The 23,545-nt window shown below is 39.6% G+C and overlaps 1 protein-coding gene across 1 annotated transcript in view; it reads right to left on the bottom strand.

The window, feature by feature from the left end:
- Positions 1-18,439, bottom strand: part of AP1G1 (adaptor related protein complex 1 subunit gamma 1) — an 80,983-nt gene extending 62,544 nt beyond the window's left edge. Inside the window, 1 exon segment of the mRNA XM_032613059.1 lies at positions 18,131-18,439. The gene's annotated coding sequence lies outside the window, so the exon portion shown is untranslated.
- Positions 18,440-23,545: the final 5,106 nt, after the last annotated feature.

Here is a 23,545-nt window from a genome sequence, read left to right as displayed (position 1 = left end):
ATGAAGAAAACTGTCTCAGAAAAGGTTACATATTGAATGATTCCATTTATATGAAATTCTGAAGAAGACAAAACTATAATGATGGAGAACAGATCAATGGTTGCCAGAGGTTAAGGTTGGGGAGACTAAAAAGGGACAGCCTGTGGAAGTTTTTCTGAGATGATAGAACTGTATGCTAATTGTGGTGGTTATTACATAAATCTATACATGTGTTAAAGTTCACAGGACTGTACACTCCAAAAAAGGTCAATTTTACCGTATGTTAACTAAAAAATTAGAGTTTTTAAAAAGTAAACAAAAAAGCCTTCAATTAAACAATTTAGACCTTTTTGACCAGGTATAATAATATACACTTGGGATATTAAGTAGGCTAGTGAGAAAGTTACTAATTGTTCCAACTTGCTTTAAGACACATTTAACTGCTAATGAAACAAAACTGTTCAGCCTATAAAAGATAATAGCAAACACTTATTTAAGGGGTGGCTGAAGGCAGGTCTCACCTGAAAGATGAAGTCATGTTCTTTGCCAGTAAAGTAGGGATGGGTGACAGGGAACTAAAAGGTGCTCTACTGAGCTAACCCCCATGAAGCTGTGAAGGTGTCAAGCTGTCTAGAAAGGAGTTCCTGAGTGGCATGTTGAAACGCAGTGCTTTCCAAACACAGGCAGGTCAGAAAAGCTGTCTGTTAAGCCTGTTAAGCTATATTCCTTTTGGACTTCTAAACAGGTGAACTGAGACTAAAAGAGGATAATGCTTTAATTACATGGAGAGGGACAATGACAAATCTTTGAGAACTTGTATTTCTCTTTATTTCTACCTTAGGGCTTCCCTGGTGGCACAGTGGTTAAGAATCCGCCTGCCAATTCAGGGTACACGGGTTCAAGCCCTGGTCCAGGAAGATCCCACATGCCGCGGAGCAACTAAGCCAGTGAGCCACAACTACTGAGCCTGCGCTCTAGAGCTCACGAGCCACAACTACTGAGCCCGCATGCCACAACTACTGAAGCCTGCACGCCTAGAGCCCGTGCTCCGCAGCAAGAGAAGCCATCATAATGAGAAGCCCGTGCACCACAACGAAGAGTAGCCCCAGCTCACCGCAACTAGAGAAAGCCCGCGTGCAGCAAAAAAGACACAACACAGCCAAACATAAATAAACAAAACTATATTTCTACCTTAGATATGTAAGAAAGTCTATTCTAAAATTCCAGCCATTTCAAATCCTGCAAAAGAGAAAATCAAAAAGCTTGCGTCTGGTCTTCTCTGGTGGCGCAGTAGTTCAGAGTCTGCCTGCCAATGCAGGGGACACGGGTTCGAGCCCTGGTCTGGGAGGATCCCACATGCCGCGGAGCAACTAGGCCTGTGAGCCACAACTACTGAGCCTGCGTGTCTGGAGCTTGTGCTCCACAACAAGAGAGGCCGCGACAGTGAGAGGCCCGTGCACCACGATTAAGAGTGGCCCCCGCTTGCCGCAACTAGAGAAAGCCCACGCACAGAAACGAAGACCCAACACAGCCAAAAATAAATAAATAAAATTAAAAAAAAAAAAAAGCTTGTGTCTACGTTTTGGCCAAATCACTGAAAGGAGGGAGGGCACACCACAGGAACTATGCATTGGAAGTAGTAGCAATTAAAGTCAAAGAATTAAACAAATGGAAGGAAAAATCACTGGGCTACAGAATTGGGCCTAGTAAGGTAGCCTCTCCTCTGGCCTCCTCCCCAAGTCTTCTTACATTAATAAACCTTAGAGATTATGGTGTTTATATTCTGAATGAAGATTTGAATGACAAAGTTCTTAAATCTTTCAAATACATACTCTTAACATGTTGAATATCCCTCAGACACTGTTTCTACAAAGAACATATTTAAAAGAAATGTTAGCACCAAAACAATAAAAGAAAGATCCTAATAATCAACCACCATTGTCGGCCAAGCTACCTAGGGCAAAACCGCCTGACTTCTCCAAGTCTCTGTTCCATCAACTAAAAAATAAGGGTATCGAATCAGCTTTAAAAATCTGTGGGCGACTTCCCTGGTGGTGCAGTGGTTAAGAATCTGCCTGCCAACGCAGGGGACATGGGTCAGAGCCCTGGTCCGGGAAGATCCCACATGCTGCAGAGCAACTAAGCCTGTGTGCCACAACTACTGAGCCTGTGCTCTAGAGCCCACGAGGCACAACTATTGAGCCCACATGCCGCAACTACTGAAACTGCCTAGAGCCCCATGCTCCGCAACAAGAGAAGCCACCACAATGAGAAGCCCACACACCGCAAAGAACAGTAACCCCATTCACCACAACTAGAGAAAGCGTGCATGCAGCAATGAAGACCCAATGCAGCCAAAAATAAATTAAAAAAAAAAAAAAAAAGGGCTGTTGGAGAAAGTTCACAACTCTTTCAAAAAAAAAATCTATGAGAACAAATATTTGATGATCACATTACATATCATCCTATTCTCAGTTTGTCAATTTAAAAAGTATCATTATTTATAAATCAAAGGTACTCCCTTTATTTGACTGTTTGTACAGTCAAAGCATCTGTACAGGCATCTCTGTACAAGGAGATAATAAACTAAACCAAACTCCAATAAGGAGCAAAATATACTATACTTAACTGAAATACAGCCATTAAGTTTGAAAATCCTGAATTCAGAAAGCAGCAGGATCAAGGTCTTTAATCAGAAAATGAAAATGAAAAAAAAAAGTTTAACAGTTCAGGGCCCATTAGACTACAGTTATAAAACAGAGAATACAACATCATAAATGACATCAACATTAGCATCATTTAAATCCATTTCAAAATGGAAAGGGAGAATGTAAAAACTTTGGAATCAGAAGTTAGCTTCGTGCACCTCTTCGTTTTCCTCCTTGTTCAATTCAATTAGTCACACTACCCCAGAGATGACCTAAGTAACACGTAAGGGAAACACGTTATACCAGTAAGTGCCAATCACTCATTCAACAAATATTTGCTGAGCATTCTCTATGCCAGGCATTGCAATAGGTGCTGGGGACTGGCAAGGACACAGTCTCTGTCCTTAAGATCTCAGTCGACTGAGGAAAACAGATTTTTAAATTCCAGCCACACAATAAAAAGCAGAAATTGCTAATCAATGACAGAACAGAAAATTGTATAAGCCAAATTTTGTCATGGCCAAACTCAGTATAATTAGAAATTTTTTCTTTTGTGAAATTTAGTGATTTCTGGATCAGCCGAACAAATCCAAAATCCCATACAGAAAGATATTTGTAGCACAGTACCAGTACACAATTACTCATCCAAAACCTTTTAGGGAGAACTGAGAACTTCCTGAATTTTAGAAAGGTAATACAGTACCTACACTGTATTATGACACTGTATGTCATAATTTGCCCACTATGTCTGGAGCAGCAGACATAGTTCCATTATCAAACAATATTTCTGCAGTAACACATAAGAATATTCACACCAAATGAGAGAAATAAATATTATAAACAGCCTCATATCTGGTCAGATCAGACTTTAACACCAAAAGAATTATGAAGAACATCTGGTTTTCAGTATTTTGGGGATTTCAGAACTGTTAAGAGATTGTGCATCCTTATCCTTATCCAATGACCCTGTCATTGTTTAAAATGATGACCCTGGAGTAAAATTACCTAGGTTTGAACCCCAGCTCCACCACTTATTAGCTGTGTGTCCTTGTGTAAATGGCTTAACCTCTCAGAGTTGTGTCCTCATCTGCAAAATGGGGGGCGGGAGTGTGTGTGAAGTACCTACCTCAATGGATTGTTACAAGAATTAAATTAGAATACATGTAAAATTCTTAGAAAAGTGCCTGGCACCCAGTAATCACTAAACAAATGTTGGCCATAATGTTGGCTATATGAACAAATTATTCTTGCATAAAATAACTGAGCAAAAAATAAGTTGAAGAAAGATACACAGTATCAATACTTATAAAGGTTTAAAACACATGAAAGTGCCTATTCTTTAGAGATACTACAAAAATGCATTAAGAGTATATATATAACTGAATCACTTTGCTGTATACCTGAAACACTGTAAATCAACTATACTTCAATTTTAAAAATGCAGTAAGAGAATAAGAAAGAACATGAATGTAAAAGATAACGATCAAATCCAAACACAGCGGCACATCTGGGAGGGAGGGGAATATGATCAGGGCAGTGATACACAGGAAACTTCAGCTATACTAGTGATGTTTTATTTCTTAGACTAGGTAGTAGGTAAGTGAAGGTTTATTATTTTCCAAATGCTTTATATCTGAAACATTTCTAAAATTAGATTCAAATACATCTAATCTATGTAATGAATGTTGCAGACTATGTAACATACTTTTATTACAGTGTTGAGGATTTCCTTATTTTTTGAAAGTTTTACTTGCTTTTCAAAATACTCAAAAACCATGAGATTCCTTAAAATACAACAGCTTAAACACCTATCATAAAAAACAATAAACTTTATGCTTTTTAAAAAAATTTGTAAGAATATAATGTATATAGTAATGACTCAGCTATATGGAAACATAGCTGAGAATCCAAAACACATTTTCATAATCTCGTGCAGGCCAATAGAGAGCATCACATCAACACACATCTACACAGAATATCTACTTTACTGTATTTGCAGGTTCTTATTCAGCCTTTTCCAGAATAGAAACAAATTAGAAAACTAGAGCAACTGAAGAGGTTGGGGGCCAGGAGAAAGAAGCTGTTTTGGGAAAGGACACTGATGGTAGTTAAAGTGTCACCTAACAGCAAGGGAAAAAACAAAAACGGTAGCAAAACAAAAAAATAAAACTTACATATAACAGAAAAAGCATTCAAAAGCATAGTAGCAAGACTAATAAATTCTAGAGATCTGCTATAACCACACTGTGCCTATATAATATTATACTGTGCAACTGAAAATTTGTCCAGAGGATAGCTCTTATTGCATTCTTACCACAATTTAAAAAGTAAAGTTTGTGCCCTTACTTGATTGACTTCTATACCATTAAAAGAAGTTAAATGATTAATCAAAAAGGAAAAGATCAAATCACTGGTAAATCTCTGCCTTTGGGGCTTCCCTGGTGGTGCAGTGGTTGAGAGTCCGCCTGCCGATGCAGGGGACACGGGTTTGTGCCCCGGTCCGGGAAGACCCCACATGCCGCGGAGCGGATAGGCCCGTGAGCCATGGCCGCTAGGCCTGCGCGTCCGGAGCCTGTGCTCCGCAACGGGAGAGGCCACATCAGTGAGAGGCCCGCGTACCGCAAAAAAAAAAAAAAAAAAAAATCTCTGCCTTTGACTTCCACAATAATTACCTTAATTTACAGCTTTTTAAAAAATATCCTCAATTAAAGTATTTATCTTACACACACACATACACACACACAGAGCATAGTAGTCTGATGATACTTAAGTGTGCTAGCAAAAAGTCTTCAAGTCTCCCTATAGTCCTAAGGGTATTAACAAATTACAAACAGTACCATAATCCATTTTTATAATAAGGCCCTGGTTCATCAAGGAATGGTTCACAAAGATCAACATTTAAAGTAGAAGGCAGAAAAAACTGAATATAAAAACTATATCCTAACTCATCAAATGATACATTAAATATGTGCAATTTTGTCTATTATACCTCAATAAAGCTGTTTAAAAAATAAAGGTAACAATTACATGAAAATAAAGAGTATCCACTGAATAACCAATTTCTAAAAATTATGTAGTTCAGATACTGTCTGCTCTTATTAATTTAACTACCTGACCCATCAAAGGCTGAGAAAGATATATTTAAGTCTATTACCATGACTATGTGCCTGTCAACTTCTCCTTTTACATCTAACCACCTACATTTAGTATTTCAGTGGTTTCAGCCAATGATTAAATGTCTATATATTTTATATGTACATGCTTGTACACTTTTTCAAAATAAAATGTCCTTCTTTGTCATCTTTTATAAAACTAATAATAAAAAGTAAAACACTAGGACAAGGACAGAAGGGAAACACAGAAAAATTAAAAGTCTGACTTGTTAAGGTACAAGGACTGTGGTTAAATATATTCTATTCAATTATGGTTATGATAATAATGATGAAAAATATAGAGAAAAAAGGAAGTGTGAAATTCATTTTGGAAAAATTTCTATCCAAAATGGTTAAACAAAATTAGGTTTTGGAGCTTAAACTAATTAGATTACTTTACATACCCAAAGTAAATCAAAATATAAATGCTTCATATAGGAAAGAAAAATTTTAAACAGTATAAGAGACCAGAAAAAAAAAAATGACTGCATATGTTCCAATTCTCCTAAATTTTATCCCCAAATGGAGAAAATTGTTATTTTCCAAAATCTCTGCAAATCCCTTTGTGGGATAAAGATTTTCCTCATACATCAATACCACCTCCAAGCCATAATCTCCTCTTTTTTTCCTTTGAAATACCTATTTTTCCCACTCAAATATAAGTTCCCTGAAGCCTGATCCTTATTTGTTTTATTCATCCTTGTATTCCTCTTGCCTAAAAGAGTAGGAACTCACTAAATACTGTATTTATTGAATTCTAAAGGCTAGAAGTCTTATCTAAAGAAAATACACTTGTCCTTTCCAAAGCATACAAAATAAAGTGCACTGGCTGCTAACACCTATGGGAAAGGACTCAACCCAGTCCTCTATTCTACCCTGCTCAGTTAACTTTCTTCCTACTTCTGACCTCACTCCCGGGCTGTGAGCCAACAGTCAAAAACATATAACCAGGACTTCCCTGGTGGCACAGTGGTTAAGAATCCGCCTGCCAATGCAGGGGACATGGGTTCGAGCCCTGGTCTGGGAAGATCCCACATGCAGCAGAGCAACTAAGCCCGTGCGCCACAACTACTGAGCCCGCATGCCACAACTACTCAAGCCTGGGCACCTAGAGCCTGTGCTCCACAATAAGAGAGCCCCAGCAATGAGAACCCCGCGCACTGCAATGAAGAGTAGCCTCCACTCGCCGCAACTAGAGAAAGCCTGTGTGCAGCAACGAAGACCCAACGCAGCCATAAAAAAATAAATGTACTTGTTTATTTAATTTATTTATTTATTTATTATTTTAAAAGCATATAACCAAGAGGCTGGGGCTCCTGCTTGCTATTTGGTCCTTCTTCCTCTAAACTTAAAGCTTAGATTTGAGCTCTAAATCTAAAAAGAAATCCTAAATTAAAAGCGATTTTCAATATTAAAATTATCTCCTTTTCTATCCACTCACTATACTTGAAGTCTTTCTTGCTAAACAATCAGAAATTAGATCTCAGTTAACTTTACCACTCATTACTGTGTAACAATCCAGTCACAGATTTCTAAGTATGGCTGAAAATACTCAAGGGACCTAAGTTAATACTGGGCAAAACCCTCCAAAAGAAGTTACTCTGCTTTCTCTCTCATACTCTCCATATGGCCTATAATTTCAAATTATGCTCCCCTCAGAACCTCTATTTCAGATTTTTATCTTGTATGTATATTTGAATTGCTTTAGTGCATTTAAACTTGCAAAATACTATGACCAAAAACAGTAAGAATGCTTAATAGTAAGAAACTTAAACCAAATTGATCAACAGTATTATGCTTCAATCAGACTTTTACTTTCCAATATATCTTACAGACACCACCTGTCATTAATATGACTTAGCTTTCTCACTGTGTTTTTATGGTTTTCTTTCTTTTGGGGAAAGTGGGCAGGGAGGGGGAGGCAGTGCACATCTATTTCTCCTGTATGAAGAATGTGTTCATAGAAGGGAATGTTCTACAGAGTGAAGAAAAAGGAGAGACCAGTGTTAGTACATCATTGTTTGAATAAAAGAGATTAAATCTGGGGATAAGTATTTTACACCATTGTGGGACAGGGACAGTTCTTTCATCAAGTTTCACACTGGCCTAGAATGATGAAACACTCAAGACCAGCCAACTTTATATGCTCTGGTTTCAGGCTCACAATGCAGCTTTCTGATTATTAATCACCTTCTTAAGTACCTTGCCTCCCAAACACCTCCATACAAGGAACAGAAGAATGTCCTGGAAAGTAGACACAGGTAATTCAGTAGAAAAGCATAACCCCTTATGAATTACAACACTGTTATTTTAACTTACACATCAGTGAGTTCAATCAAGATAAATCATTCCAAGGTGAAATACTGAAATGGAATTTCTGGATCTTCAAGGCTAAGGCTGTGAAACGAGTGACCACATTAAGATACCACCGCACCCTGTCTAGGCAGCCAGTCGGCATCCCTCTGAGAGATCTTAAGCTCAATTCTCCCTAAAATGCCACAGTGTTACAGGAATCTTCTTTTATGCTTAATTATCCATAACCAAAACTGAGATTTTAAAAATGGATGTATGTAAATGCAAATGTCTACTGAACGATTCGATCACATTAATTCACATGAAAAGCAATAAAGGCCGAATAGGGCTTCCCTGGTGGCACAGTGGTTAAGAATCCACCTGCCAATGCAGGAAACATGGGTTCGAACCCTAGCCTGGGAAGATCCCACATGCCGTGGATCAACTAAGCCCGTGTGCCACGACTACTGAGCCTGCACTGTAGAACCCATGCGCCACAACTCCTGAAGCCCGTGGGCCTAGAGCCCATGCTCTGCAACGAGAAGCCACCGCAATGAGAAGCCCGGGCACTACAAAGAGTAGCCCCCGGTCACCGCAACTAGAGGAAAGCCCGCATGCAGCAACAAAGACCCAATGCAGCCAAAAATAAATAAATAAATTCATTTTTTAAAAAGGCCCAATAAACAATGATAGATGAACATGATCAACATCAAATTTGACACAAATAAATAAAAAGCAATTTTCACTCTCCTAACCCTGATTTTAGCAAAGATATCCTAGAGTCCTCAATTATCAAAAACTGTCACAAAATTCTCCAAATAAAATCTTAATTTTCTTAAAGATATGCTCCAAAGGATAAGATAAATTTTAAGGGAAATATCTGTGCCTAGTGTTAATATAGATGCATTTTTAACTTCTGTATATTTTGATATCTTTCATATAATGAACATGCATAATTTGAGAATTCTTGCTTTGAAGAGTCAAACAAATTAACAAAAACTACAAGAATGGATAAATAAAGCAAAACTGCAAACTTTCAAAATAATAAGATGGTATTCATCCTAAAAGGACAGAGTCACAGTTATCTATGGGCATTTTTCTACACAGTGACATTAGAAAGTTATGAGAAAATGATTTAATACTAAGATAACAAATTCTCCCTAGCACATTCTTCATGAATCCAAGTTCTGTTAATTTGGGATAGCAAGAAGGGGGTGGGGATGAGGGGCTCTGGTCTATAAGAAATGAAAGATTCATTTTTAACCTATATTTGACATTAGTCAGAAATAGAGGGGGGGAAAGTCCCACTTACAACAGTGCCGAAAACTATAAAATATCTAGGAATATATTTAGCAAGAAAGGTACATGAACTAGATGAAGACAGGTATTAATCTAAGAAATCTTTACTGAAGAACCTAAAACTAAAATAAGACCTCAATAAATGGAAACATCATAAGGAAAAGTTATCCTCATTAAAAAATGTCAGAAAAAAAAATGTCAGGCTTCCCAAAATTAATATATGAATACAGTGCAATTCCAAACACTGAGCTTGGGCTTCCCTGGTGGCACAGTAGTTAAGAATCTATCTGCCAATGCAGAGGACGTGGGTTCCAGCCCTAGTCCAGAAAGATCCCACATGCTGCAGAGCAATTAAGCCCGTCTGCCACAACTACTGAGCCTGTGCTCTAGAGCCCACGTGCCACAACTACTGAGTCCACATGCCACAACTACTGAAGCCCGTGCACCTAGAGCCCATGCCTCTCAACAATAGAAGCCACCACAATGAGAAGCCCGCGCACTGCAGAGGAGCCCCCACTCACTGCAACTAAACAAAGCCCATACACAGCAATGAAGACCTAACAGCCATAAATAAAATAAATTTTTCAAAATTAATTAAAAATTAAAAAACACTGGGCTTTTCTGAGGTTTTCTGAACTCAACAGAATTATTTCCAACCCATACAGATATAAGAATAAATGTTTAAGAACAGTCAAGAAAATGGAAAAGTACAGTGACAGGAGCTATTCTTAACAGAGTGTAAGTTTCTATAAAGTTATGATATACAAAACAGTAAAATAATGGTACAGGAAGAATAAAACAGAACATCCAGAAATAGAGCAAACATATATGGGAACTTTACATATGATAAGGTGGCATTTAATTCATTGAGAAAAGGATGGTTTATTTAGTCTAGACATAGTTGGCTCTTTATACAAAGGAAAACCATAAGATCCCTTCACACTATATAAAAATTAACTCCAGATTAATAAACGCATGTGTTATACAACAAAGAATTAATGTACCATAAGATGTTCCTACAAGATAAGGAGAAAAATAACTTGAAAGAAAAATGAACCAAGGACATAGACAATTCTCAGTAAAGGAAATCCAAAAGGCCAAAAATCATATCAAAAGAGGCTAGCTCCAGCAATAGTCAAGGAAACAAAATTAAGACAAAACTGAGAAACCATTTACCAACTAGCAGAGCAGCAAAAATTAAATTAAGTAATTACGTCTAATGATGTGATGTTATGGAGAACCCACTGCTAGTGGAGATGGAAATTATGACAACCTATTTAGAGAGTAATCTGGCAATAATAACATTTAAAATATAATTCCTTAAAAAATAAAATAAATAAAATAAAATATAATTCCTTTAACTCAGAAATCCCACCTTGGAGATTCTAGCCTGTAGAAATAATAGCATCAGCAAATAAGGTGACATGTACAAGGATGTTTACTGTAGCGCTGTTTGTAGTGGCAAAATCTAGAAACAGCCCAAATGTCCACAAGAAAATAACTGAATAAGTTACGTAGAGTACATCCATACTATGAGACATAATAGGGATATTTAAAAGAACAAGATAGAATTATATTTACTGACTATGATGTGTTAAGAAAACCTTGTTACACGGTAACATAAAAAGTATGGTCAAAAAAAAAAAGGTATGCTCTACCTTTTGTAAAGACAAAGAATCCCTATATATGCACATTTATGTTGTATATATAGTACTTAACAAAGCATGGAGAGAAATGTTGAAGTATACCCATAACCTGGTAAAATGGCTGGGCAGTAATAACAAAGGGATTAGGGAAATGAACAGCTTTTTTAGAAGTATGTCTTTAGATTTTTTTCATTTATTACAATGGACCTCTATGATGTTGTAAATTAAATAAATTAAAGACTTCTAAAAATCCTCAGCACTATTAAAGTAGATTATTCAAACACAAGGGGAGAGGGACTTCCCTGGTGGCGCAGTGGTTAAGACTCCTTGCTCCCAATGCAGGGAGCCTGGGTTCAAGCCCTGATCAGGGAACTAGATCCCACGTGCATGCCGCAACTAAGAGTTCACATGCCACAACTAAGGAGCCCGCATGCCACAACTAAGACCCAGTGCAACCAAATAAATATTAAAAAAAAATTCACTTTGTTATACAGCAGAAACTAACACAATATTGTAAAGCAATTACACTCCAATAAAGATGTTAAATAAATAAAAAAAAAAAAAAAAAAAAAAAAGACAAAAAATGGGCTTCCCTGGTGGCGCAGTGGTTGAGAGTCCGCCTGCCGATGCAGGGGACACGGGTTCGTGCCCCGGTCTGGGAGGATCCCACATGCCGCGGAGCGGCTGGGCCCGTGAGCCATGGCCGCTGAGCCTGCGCGTCCGGAGCCTGTCCTCCGCAACGGGAGAGGCCACAACAGTGAGAGGCCCGCGTAACGCATAAAAAAAAAAAAAAAAAAAAAAAAAAAAAAAAAAAAAGATGTTAAAAAACAAAAAACACAAAAGGAGAGTCAGTAACAAATCACTGAACTATCAACATATTTCCATTTTGGGGGAAAAGACTGAAGTTCTCAACTTACTATTAGTTTCTTCAGTATAATGAATTACATAATAGGCATTCAAAAGAAAGAAAAAAGATGGCAGGAAGAGTAGATTTCTTTGCTGTCACTTGAAGCTTCTGCATAAGAAAGAGTCTGAACAAATTGCAAAGAGGAAAGGATAATATCAATTTTAGAATTAAACATCTAAATAATATTTTCAAAGACACGGAGATAAGGTTTTGTATATGTTCTAAACCTGAAAATAAACTTCACTAACATCTACTCTATCGGTCACAAGTAAATGACCTGTAGTAAACTTCCATAGCTCACTTAGGACCCTGACTGCTTTTGGCTTGACCAATTACCGTATATCTGAGGACCTGAACATGTTTCCATATTATTTTCATTCATATCATCTATTCTGCAGAGTAGCTACTAAGTGCCAGGCACTGTGCTATGTACTAGGGATGCCATCAATTAGATAGTTCTTGTCCTCTGAAGCTCAGGAAAAACAAACAATTCAACAAATACTAAAAAAAAAAAAAAAAAGTACTATACTCCTTTGCCTGGTGTAGAGAGGAAGGAAGAATAGGTTCACCAGATGGAAGGGAGAAAGAAAAGCATTCCAGGTATAAGCAGAACAGGTACAATGAATGAAAGAACATGGAGTATTCAAGGAACAGCAAAAAGTTCAGTGTGTGTAAATAGAATAATACAACCAAGTGCTAGTAAAGTCAAATTGTAAGCAACTTCCTCATTCTACTTTCTCAAATAATCAACACCATCTATTAAGCTTTCATCATGTAAAGTTTCTAAAGAAAATACAGAGGTCATGTCTTCACTGACAGAGAGAAATACACATTTAAAAAAATCAAATATATTTATTGAGTACTATCAGAAAAAGAGGCTCAGGGACTTCCCTGGTGATCCGGTGGCTGGGACTCCATGCTCCCAATGCAAGGAGCCAGGGTTCCACCCCTAGTCAGGGAGATGGATCCCACGTGCTGCAACAGAGAGCCTCATGCCGCAACTAAGACCCCATGCAGCCAAATAAATAAATAAGTAAATATTTTTGAAAAAGAAAAAGAGACTCTTTCTTTTTTGTTTGGTTGACTGTTTTTTAAATTTTTGGCCACACACAGTGGCATGCAGGATCTTAGTTCCCTGACCAGGGATCGAACCCACACCCCCTGCAATGGAAGCATGCAGTCTTAACCACTGGACCACCAGAGAAAGCTCAAGACTGCTTCTTCTTACAACAGTTTTTCTTCGGTAATCATACCCAAAAAACCCTAATATCTACAAAGATTCAATTAACTCTACACAGTGTACCTATTTTTTCAGTTAGTTTCCCCATTTATTTCAAACGAGTATTTTCATCATATTTTAAAAGTATCATGTTATGAAAATTTTCAAAAAGTGGGAAGGGAATCTTTCATGCAGACTTTAAAAAGGAATTAAAAAAAATAACTTCCCTTCCTTTTCTTCAGCTTGAAACTGAACAATTTCCCAAGACTGAGGTTTAGTAAGTAGCTACTAAACTGAGCTGCAAAAACAATGATGGAACTTCTTTTAATTTGAGTTGTTCAACTGTGTGATCATTTACAAAAGTTACATCTTATAACCAAGTAGTGTACATCATCTATGCTCTGACAGTCTTAATTTTAACCCAAAGGCTTATAAGGAGGGGAGTGCAAATATTTTACAGTTCCAAAGATCTAAGTTCATGTCTTTCTCATATTTGCTCTTCCCAAGAATCCATAACATTAACCTCAAAGCCAGATAAGCTGCAAAGCCTAGGATGCTCAGCCCAACACAATCAGCTACATGCAAACTGGAGTGAGCAAAGCAACTGCATATCAGGTTACACTGTGACTTCTGCACTGTAACAACAGAGAAAGGAGGGTAAAAACTACTTGCCTTTAAAATGCCTTTAATTATTAATAAAGTACAAAGGTCACATATGTTTTCTCCATCTTTAAAAAAAGAAAAAACAATTTTTTTTCCTTCTAAGACTGTTTTTCACTGGTAATACTTATAACTCATTAATTTTCTCTCTCCAATGGTCTGAGTAGGCCAAAACAAGGCCCCCCCCCCCAAAAAAGGCAAAATTTCCAAGTACCTAGTGAAAAAAGCATTTCTCGTTTTAATCATATTATCCTAACCCTTGCCCTTTTTTGTACAAAAGTGTTAGTTAATACTGACTCAACAAGTTTGGCAAGTGTGGGGGTTTTTTTCTTCCACTTTTGGACTCTTCAAACTTTGACAAGAGATTGTTCCAGTAAGCAGAACTCATGGCAAATTAAGCGTTTTATGTTACTCCTTCAGTGAAGAAAAACCTTACATGTACTTTGAAGGTAGAAACGACGCCTTTACTGATACAAAATTTTCTATACAAAAAGCAAATGGAGGGCTTCCCTGGTGGCGCAGTGGTTAAGAATCCACCTGCCAATGCAGGAAATGGGTTTGAGCCCTGGTCCGGGAAGATCCCACATGCCACGGAGCAACTAAGCCCATGTACCACAACTACAGAGCCTGCGCTCTAGAGCCCGCGCTCTAGAGCCCGCGAACCACAACTACTGAGCCCACGTGCCACGACTACTGAAGCCCACGCACCTAGAGCCCAATGCTCCGCAATAAGAGAAGCCACCACAATGAGAAGCGCACACACCGCAACGAAGAGTAGCCCCCGCTCGATGCAACTAAAGAAAGCCCACATGCAGCAATGAAAACCTAATGCAGCCAAAAATAAATTAATTTTTTAGAAAAGCAAATGGAAAAATCCTAATACTTTTTAACAAAGATGATTCTCAAAACCTATAAACCAAGAAACATAAGAACTTAGATAAATCTGTATGTTCCCTTAATTTTAAAACTGCTACTTTAATACCATCCTGCATGAAAGAAACTGAATGTAAGTAACAAAGGGATGAAAGAACGCCAAAATCAACTGAGAACAATTCATAAAGCAAGACTTGAATGATAAGCACCTAAAACAGATAAACAGGTTGCTGCAGTTTGAAGAAAGGTAATAGTTTTAGATTTTCTGAAGCTAAATCTAAATAAGAGTTTTAAAGTTTTTATATCAAATCCTGCTGTATACACAAAATTTTTAAATTCTCAGCAAATGCAAATAAGGGGATTAAGCATTTTGAAAATCTGTTTTGGTATGTATTTTCCCAATTCAATTTTTTTAATTAAAAAATAATCTTTTGGAAAATATTCAACTTTTTCAATTGGCATAGAGTTGTTACAAATCACATAAAAACTTGAGTTTTTGTTTTTGTACACGACTGATTTCAAGACTACTTTAAAAATAGTGAGATGAAATATCACCAAGGCATTGCTGACAATTTTTGTACTTTATAGTTTCACTCTAAAATTCATCTTCAAATCTAGAACTGCTGTCAGTGAAACAGATCAAAGAACAAGTAACTGCTCCAAAAGAAAATAAACTGAGGATTCCTAAACAATGTTTATTTCAAGTATAATCCCAACAACCCCTCAGACAAAGTAGACATTCAAGTATGTGCTGATCAATCAAAGGTGCACTAAAATAGGGGCTTCCCTGGTGGTGCAGTGGTTAAGAATCTGCCGGCCAATGCAGGGTACACGGGTTCGAGCCCTGGTCCAGGAAGATCCCATATGCCGCAGAGCAACTAAGCCTGCACTACGCAACTAAGCAACTGAGCCTGCACTCAAGAGCCCGCGGGCCACAACTCCTGAAGCCCATGCTCTGCAACAAGAGAAGCCACCACAATAAGAAGCCCACGCACCGCAACGAAGAGTAGCCCCTGCTCACCACAACTAGAGAAAGCCCACACACAGCAACAAGGACCCAACGCAGCCAAAAATAAATAAATAAAATAAATAATAATAAAAAATTTTTAAATGTGCACTAAAATAAACACTTATCATTTGCAAGGCAAAGGATGCTTTCTCCAATTGAATGCAAACTACCTAAGAATGAATGACATTTAAATACCAGTACATAATACCATGAAATGAACTGAGTAAATAACACCTATCTGATAGCTCTTCCAATACCTTGTTTTAAAGGTGTATCTCAGAGGCTTCCCTGGTGGCGCAGTGGTTAAGAATCCACCTGCCAAGGCACTGGTTCGAGCCCTGGTCTGGGAAGACCCCACATGCTGTGGAGCAACTAAGCCCATGCACCACAACTACTGAGGTTGCGCTCTAGAGCCCGCGAGCCGTGTGCACAACTACTGAAGCCCACACACCTAGAGCCCGTGCTCCTTAACAAAGACGAGCCACCCCAATAAGAAGCCCGCACACCGCAACCAAGAGTAGCCCCTGCTCACTGCAACTAGAGAAAGCCTGTGCGCAGCAACGAAGACCCAATGCAGCCAAAGAGAAATAAATAAATAAATAAATAAATTTATTTTAAAAATAAATAAAATTTTAAAAATATATAAAAGTGTATCTCAGAAATGGAACATTTCAGTAACAACCACAAGGGGATACTTAGTAAATGAGTGAGGATTCCATACATGTTCTGTTTGACAGTTTTTTAAACCAAAAGAGAAAACTCCATAGCTTCAGAGTAAATACACAAATAGTAAATATATTTTTGAAAAGTCTCCTTAAAACAAATAACAAGAACACTATTTACAATGAAAACATTCACTTTTCTACTAAGACATCATAAGACTAGTACAGGAATTTATCTACCTGATAATAACCTGATAAGAACAACGCACTTATACATGGATTAGAAGTATTAAAAGATTTGATCCAGTTCAAGTTATAAATTTAAGTTTCAGCAGTCACTAGGCTACAATCTCAAATAAGTTATTTCTCTTTTGCAGATGTTAAAACGCAGGCTGAGGTGAAATAGAGGTGACTCAATCACACCTAACTTGAAATGTAAGAAATAATCAGTGAATTGCAGTGAAATGCTTTTTATTCAAGCATGCTATACTGCAAAACATATGTTAAGAGTAGAATAAAAGTGGTGAAATTATGGGTACCTGGAGAGTCTGTATTTTTAAAACAAAAGTTAAGGGGTATACAGTCTGACAAGCACTATGGAGAACAGTAAAAATGAGTATTTAAAATCCAACTATCTCCAGAAAAATCCGATACTCGAAGTCAATCCAAGTATTTTTTTGGAGTTAGTCAACGAAGAACACTACTGTACAAACCACTTGAAAGTTAAAATCACTAAGAAATTTTCATTCACTCCTCTCTTCTGTTAACTAATCCCTACAGCAGCCAAAAAAGTTACTTTCCTTTCTACCAATGTCAGATTAAGATTCTTTTTCAAAAAATAAAAATTCTTTTTCACAGGCAGATTTCCATGGTTAGGGATATACATCAAGAAAAATACTAAGTGTCAAAAAGTACCCAAAAGCTAAGTGTTCGGCATAGAAAAGGGAATCCACAAATGAGAAAACATTTGACAGCCTCTGCCTACCACCTTCCCCCCCCAAAGCCCTTTAATGAACTTTATAAACATTTACTGTTGAAGTACATTCTGAGCGAGCGGTTCGACGAATCTCCTACACCTAACAAGGAAACACAACCAACGTCCCAACTCTGTCAAGCGGTCAAGAAGATCGGGAGAATTATTAGTTATCGACGCCTGCAGAATCAGGAGTTTGAGAGAAGGGTAAGCAGTGTATTCGCAGGTGAGTTTAAGAAAATAGAGGAGAGGAAAAAAAAAAAAAGCCCGGAAAATTGGGAAAGAAGTTGGTCGGAAGGCTAGAGAGAAAGCGAGGCCAATGTCCAGTTTGAAAACAACGGCAATGCAGGTGCAGACGACGTTCAACTGAGCATTTGGAAGTGCTGAGGAGAGTTCCACGGAAGACCTGACCCAGATACGAGATACAAGAACGCTGATACGTGGCATAAAGAATACACGCGGGGGTGAGACCCGCCCCGCAAACCCTAGGCTCTCTGAATGAGCCCCAAAAGGAGGAGCGCAGGCTGAGAAAATCAATGGGTCCAAGGAGGCCCGCACCGGCCGGGCAACGCCACAGCAAGGAACGCAGCCGCGCGCGGACCCTCCCGGTCCGACGCTTCGGGGTCGGCGCTCAAGAAGTCGTAACAACCCCTGAGCTCCGGGCCCCTCCTGGCCCAGCTTCTGTCCTCTCTTCACCCCCCACGGTCTGGGACCGGACACCTGGGATTGACAGGAAGCTTCTGGCCGAGCGCTCCCGGCAGGCGCGGGGTAAAAAAGGCAATATGCTCTTTGCGCCGCGAGTGACACTCACCGGCCCGAAACCTCGAACGAAACCTGCAGCTCCGGGGGCGGCGGCAGCAGTGGCAGCAGGGGCAGCAGGAACCTAACATCCAAAATGGCGGCTCCCTCGGCCTCACCACCGCTACTGCAGGCGGAGGGATCCGTAGGTCGGAAGGAGTTTTTAACTAACTTTGCACACTATCGCAGAAACTTCGGTCCCTATCTCCCTCTGCTTGTCGATCCCGCGTCCCCTGACCGCAACTTCTCGTGCCTCCCCTCTCCTAATAACCAAGAACTCGGACCCCACCGAGGACTATTTGCCAAGGAGGAGGTTACTGCTCCTGGCAGAGCGACGCAAAGCGTAGCAAGAATCGGGGCTGTCACTGATAGACGACGAGACGCTGCTGCCGAGTCACCGCTGCGAAGAGTCTGAGCGAGAAAGATCCCGGTCGACCCCAGAGCCCACGGACATTGGTTCCGCTTTGGTGGGGGCTGGGGGGGGGCTACCAGGAAGTGGCGGGGCCACCTGAAGAGGGTGGGGCTAGCAAGGTAGCGAGGGAAGTGGGGAGGCGAGGCAGAGGGGGGCGGAGAGCACTGAACCAGGCTGTGTCGGTCCTAACCCACCAGAACCCCAAATTCTCACCCATCAAGTTTGAGACCTTAGCTTTCTCTTCAGGTTAACTTCAGGAACATGCTCCAAGTGGTCTTGGATTCTGAGGTTTTTATGGCATCTTTGCAATGTATTTTATAAAAATAAAAAGGATGACACAGAAGAATAGATTACAAGCCCAGTATCACCTTTCAACCTGTGCATTGAAAAAGATACTTAAACTCTCTGGGCTTCAATTTCCTCAAATGTAAAAAGAGAGGATTTGGACTAGTGATAGCTAAAACCATTCCAGAATGGACTTTCTGACTGATTCCATGCACTAATGACCTGAGCCAAAACAGTCCAACCATACAGGTCCTGGCTTGATAAATAATCACTAACACCTGACACGAATATTTTCCATGTTTATGTAAAGAGAGCCAAGATATCTTGGCCCGTTTAAATGAAAGGTGACCTACCATTCCTTCAGATGAAATGGCAATAAAGCATCCCTGAAAGTGAATAAAGCAGAGCACCTAGCTAGATGACAAAGAGAACTGAACTAACCACAAATCTTGAGTTTAGGACCTGTCATCAGCAGGAGGTTGTACTTTTTTACTTTGCGGGTTTCATGCAGGGGATTTCAAAACAGTTTACAAAAATTGAGTTTAGTAGGCCCGCCTGTACAATTTCGTTCTTGAACTACTGGGGCATGCCAAGTGGCCATAAAGAAAGGAGGCCAAGGGCGTAATAATAGTAATTATCATTTTTCATTATCAAATATTGATATCACATTGTTTATAAAAGCATCTTCGTATATGTAATCTAATTTGACCCTCGTGACAACCTCCTGAGTCAGACTAGATAAGCATAAGTAACTTAGTTTTACAAATAAGGAGACTGAGGCTCAGAGAAGCTGTAACTTGCTAAACGACCCTCCCTCTCTCCTCCCCCACTGGGGTTCATCTATGTGGTACCACCTTAGGAGTTAGAAAATTGTAGGTACCTACTCACCCTCCCCCACACTCAGAGTGGTATCAACCGAGAGCAAATGATTTGGGGAGCAGAATGCTTATGGAATTCAGTCACTTCATATTCCCTCCATGCGCTACTGTATAGTACAGCTCTTGATCACAGGGCAAGTAAAGTGTAAAACTAGAACACCATAATAATGCCATAACGCAGATTTCACTGAGGTATAGCTATACATGCTAAAGTACAGTATGGGGCTCCCGTAAAAGTAAGGAGTTTGCAGGTTCCAAAGCAGTTACCTACAGCATTCTGTTTGCCAGTCACAAAAATTTGCTTAGAAGTCGAATTTAAGTGTTTACCATTGCAAACCACAAAAGAAAAGTTAAACTATCTTCTTAAGAAACAGGGAGGAGCTTGGATTCTACCATGCCAAGTGGCAGAACATTAAAGAGAAAATGACAGACATTATAAAATGTAAATCCTCTTCATGTATTTTTTTACTTATATTTATCTTTATAATTACTAAGCTCCTCTCATAATGCAACTGAAAATTAAAAGCAATTGACCCAATATATAGCATAATCATCATTATCATAGGATCTTTGGTTTCTGTGGCTGGCTATTAAAGTTTGGGAAAACTTACTGCCCATCTACTCAAACATAACCTCAAATTAAATTACAGCACATCAATAAAGTAGAATACTATGCTGCCAATAAAAATGAAGCTACACCTCTATCTTTATTAGCAGGGTATGGCAGATTTTTAAAAACATATTACAAAATAGTATTATAGGGCTTCCCTGGTGGTGCAGTGGTTAAGAATCTGCCGGCCAATGCAGGGGACACGGGTTCAAGCCCTGGTCCAGGAAGATCCCACATGCTGCCGAGCAACTAAGCCCATGCACCACAACTACTGAGCCTGCTCTCTAGAGCCCACGAGCCACAACTACTGAAGCCCACACGCCTAAAGCCCGTGCTCCACAACAAGAGAAGCCACCACAATGAGAAGCCCGCGCACCGCAATGAGGAGTCGCTCCCGCTCGCCACAACTAGACAAAGCCCACGCGCAGAAACAAAGACCCAATGCAGCCAGAAATAAATAAAATAATTTTTTTTTATTTTAATTTATTTCTGGCTGTGTTGGGTCTTCGTTTCTGTGCGAGGGCTTTCTCTAGTTGCAGCAAGTGGGGCCCACACTTCATCGCGGTGCGCGGACCTCTCACTATCGCGGCCTCTTGTTGTGGAGCACAGGCTCCAGACGCGCAGACTCAGTAATTGTGGCTCATGGGCCTAGTCTCTCCGTGGCATGTGGGATCTTCCCAGACCGGGGCACGAACCCATGTCCCTCCTAAAATAAATTTTTAAAAAATAGTATTATAGGGCTTCCCTGGTGGCGCAGTGGTTGAGAATCCGCCTACCGATGCAGGCGACACGGGTTCGTGCCCCGGTCTGGGAAGATCCCACATGCCGCGTAGCGGCTGGGCCCGTGAGCCATGACCGCTGAGCCTGTGCGTCCGGAGCCTATGCTCCGCAACGGGAGAGGCCACAACAGTGAGAGGCCCGCGTACCGCAAAAAATAAAATAAAATAAAATGAGCTTGTAAAAAGTGTATATATACACAGAAAAAATGTTGAAGGATAAAACTAAAATGTAAAAATGATTATCTGGATGGTGGGATTATAGAGGACTTTTATTTTCTTTATTACGTTTTGTTTTTTGCAATAAGTATACTGTATTTTTATTTGGAAAAAAAGACTTTCACATTTTGGGGGGGAAAAAGTCCTTATAAGATAATGTAGTTTTATGGATCCAAATACTAAAGGAGATTTTTGTTTTTATTTGTTTTAATTTATTTTACTTTATTTATTTTTGGCTGTGTTGGGTCTTTGTTGTTGCACATGGGCTTTCCCTAGTTGCGGCAAGTAGGGGCCACTCCCTGTTGCAGTTCCCGGGCCTCTCATTGTGGCGGCTTCTCCTGTTGCGGAGCACGGGCTCCAGGGGCACGGGCCCAGTAGTTGTGGCACACAGGCTCAGTAGTTGTGGCTCATGGGCTCTAGAGAACAGGCTCAGTAGTTGTGGCGCACGGGGTTAGTTGCTCTGCAGCATGTGGGATCTTCCCAGACCAGGGCTTGAACCCATGTCCCCTGCATTGGCAGGCGATTCTTAACCACTGTGCCACCAGGAAAGTCCCAGATTTTTGTTTTGAAAACAGCAACAACCAGAAAGGATTCAACAAATTTCTAGCAATAGATAATGGTTGGGGAAAAAAGATCATTGTTTTTATGGTTTTGTTTATTATTGATAACTAGTATGCTTCAATTTAACAAATAATAACAACAAAAACCAAAAACAAACTGAAAAGGCATCTCCAGGAGTCAGACTACTCAGATGTCAGTCCTGGCTGGGTTTAACTGAATTTGTGCGCTGAGCAAAGTGTTTAATATCTCTGAACCTGTTTCCTCGGCTGTCCAATATTTATTTATGACTTGCTTTATTCCAAAATGGATTCTAAGTGGCTTATTATCCAGAGGGATCAAATGTGTGAAAGCACTTTGAAAAGTATCAGGCATCATGAGAATATAAGTATAAACACTTTTTGTGCCACCTCACAATTCAACCAAATCATTTACTGATTGCCTACTACTGGTGCAGTAGTGTGTTCTGTCTTACAATTTACAAAAATATTTTCATATATATTGATTCATTTGCTCCTCACCCACCATGAGCTTGTAAACTATGCAGGCACTATAGCATAGTAGTTAAAAGTGTTGTTTTCTGGTGCCAGACTGCCTGGATTTAAACTTGCTCTTCCTCTCTTCATTGCGTGGCCTTCAGCAAGTTCCCTAACATCTCTGAGCATTTCTGAACCTCAGTGTACCCATCTGTAAAATGGAGTTAATAGTAGCACCAGCATCTTGGGACTTCCCTGATGGTCCCGTGGTTACAACTCCACATTTTCACTGCAGAGGGCATGGGGTTGATCCCTGGTTGGGGAACTAAGGTCCCACATGCCACGTGGCATGGCCAAAAAAAAAGTATCATCAGCATCTTAAGGCTGATATGATCATTAAATGAGCTGATACACGTAAAGTATTTAGAAACAGCAGGTGGCACTAAGTAAGGGCTCAATAGACATTAGCTCTTTTTAGGATAAATATTATCATCCCTATTTTAGATACAAGGAAACAGAAGGTCAGGGAAATTAAATGATTTGTCACAGCTTCAAACAGCAGAGATCAGATTCAAATCTAGATCGTCCAACTTTGAATGTAACTTTTAGTCCATACAGTAATCATTTAATGAATGTGCTGCCTGAGTCTTTCCACTACACCACACTGCCCTGGGTGCACAGAATATGTAATAGACAATGCAAAAGAGACAGTCGCTACCCTGAAGATAATTATAATCTCATTGAGGAAAACTGGATTTTTTTTAATCCAGAAAAATATCAGTGATATTATTACTCAGCGGATAAGTCCTAGTTCCCCAAAATCAGAAATATGAGAGGTCACTGGGCACCAGAGCAGTGAAAGATGGTTTTTGGAAGACATGGCATGTCAGTTGGAATCTGTGGTACTAGAAGGGGACCTGTTCTCTTGGGCCTAGATGCAGCAGGATTCTTAAGTGACTCAGTATCAGCAGCTGAAGCCATATGATCTTTGCAGCGCATGGGGAAAGCTCTCACTACAGAAACGTGGTCAGCGTCTTTCACAAGGAACTCCTCCTGCTTCTCCACGTGCCAGAGCCCTCAGCCTAGAAAGAAAAGGAAAGCAGGGATGCAACCCTGGAGGAAATACACTGACGTGAGTCAAAGAGGCAGTTCCACTGGCCCGTTTTGCTATCCTTTGAGTCACCTGAATCTATAAATAAGCCTGAGAGACAGAG

This window comes from Phocoena sinus, chromosome 19 (assembly GCF_008692025.1).
Source record: "Phocoena sinus isolate mPhoSin1 chromosome 19, mPhoSin1.pri, whole genome shotgun sequence".
Classification (NCBI taxonomy): domain Eukaryota; kingdom Metazoa; phylum Chordata; class Mammalia; order Artiodactyla; family Phocoenidae; genus Phocoena; species Phocoena sinus.
Note: the sequence above shows the minus strand (reverse complement) of the source record. Positions and strands in the feature narration are given on the sequence as shown.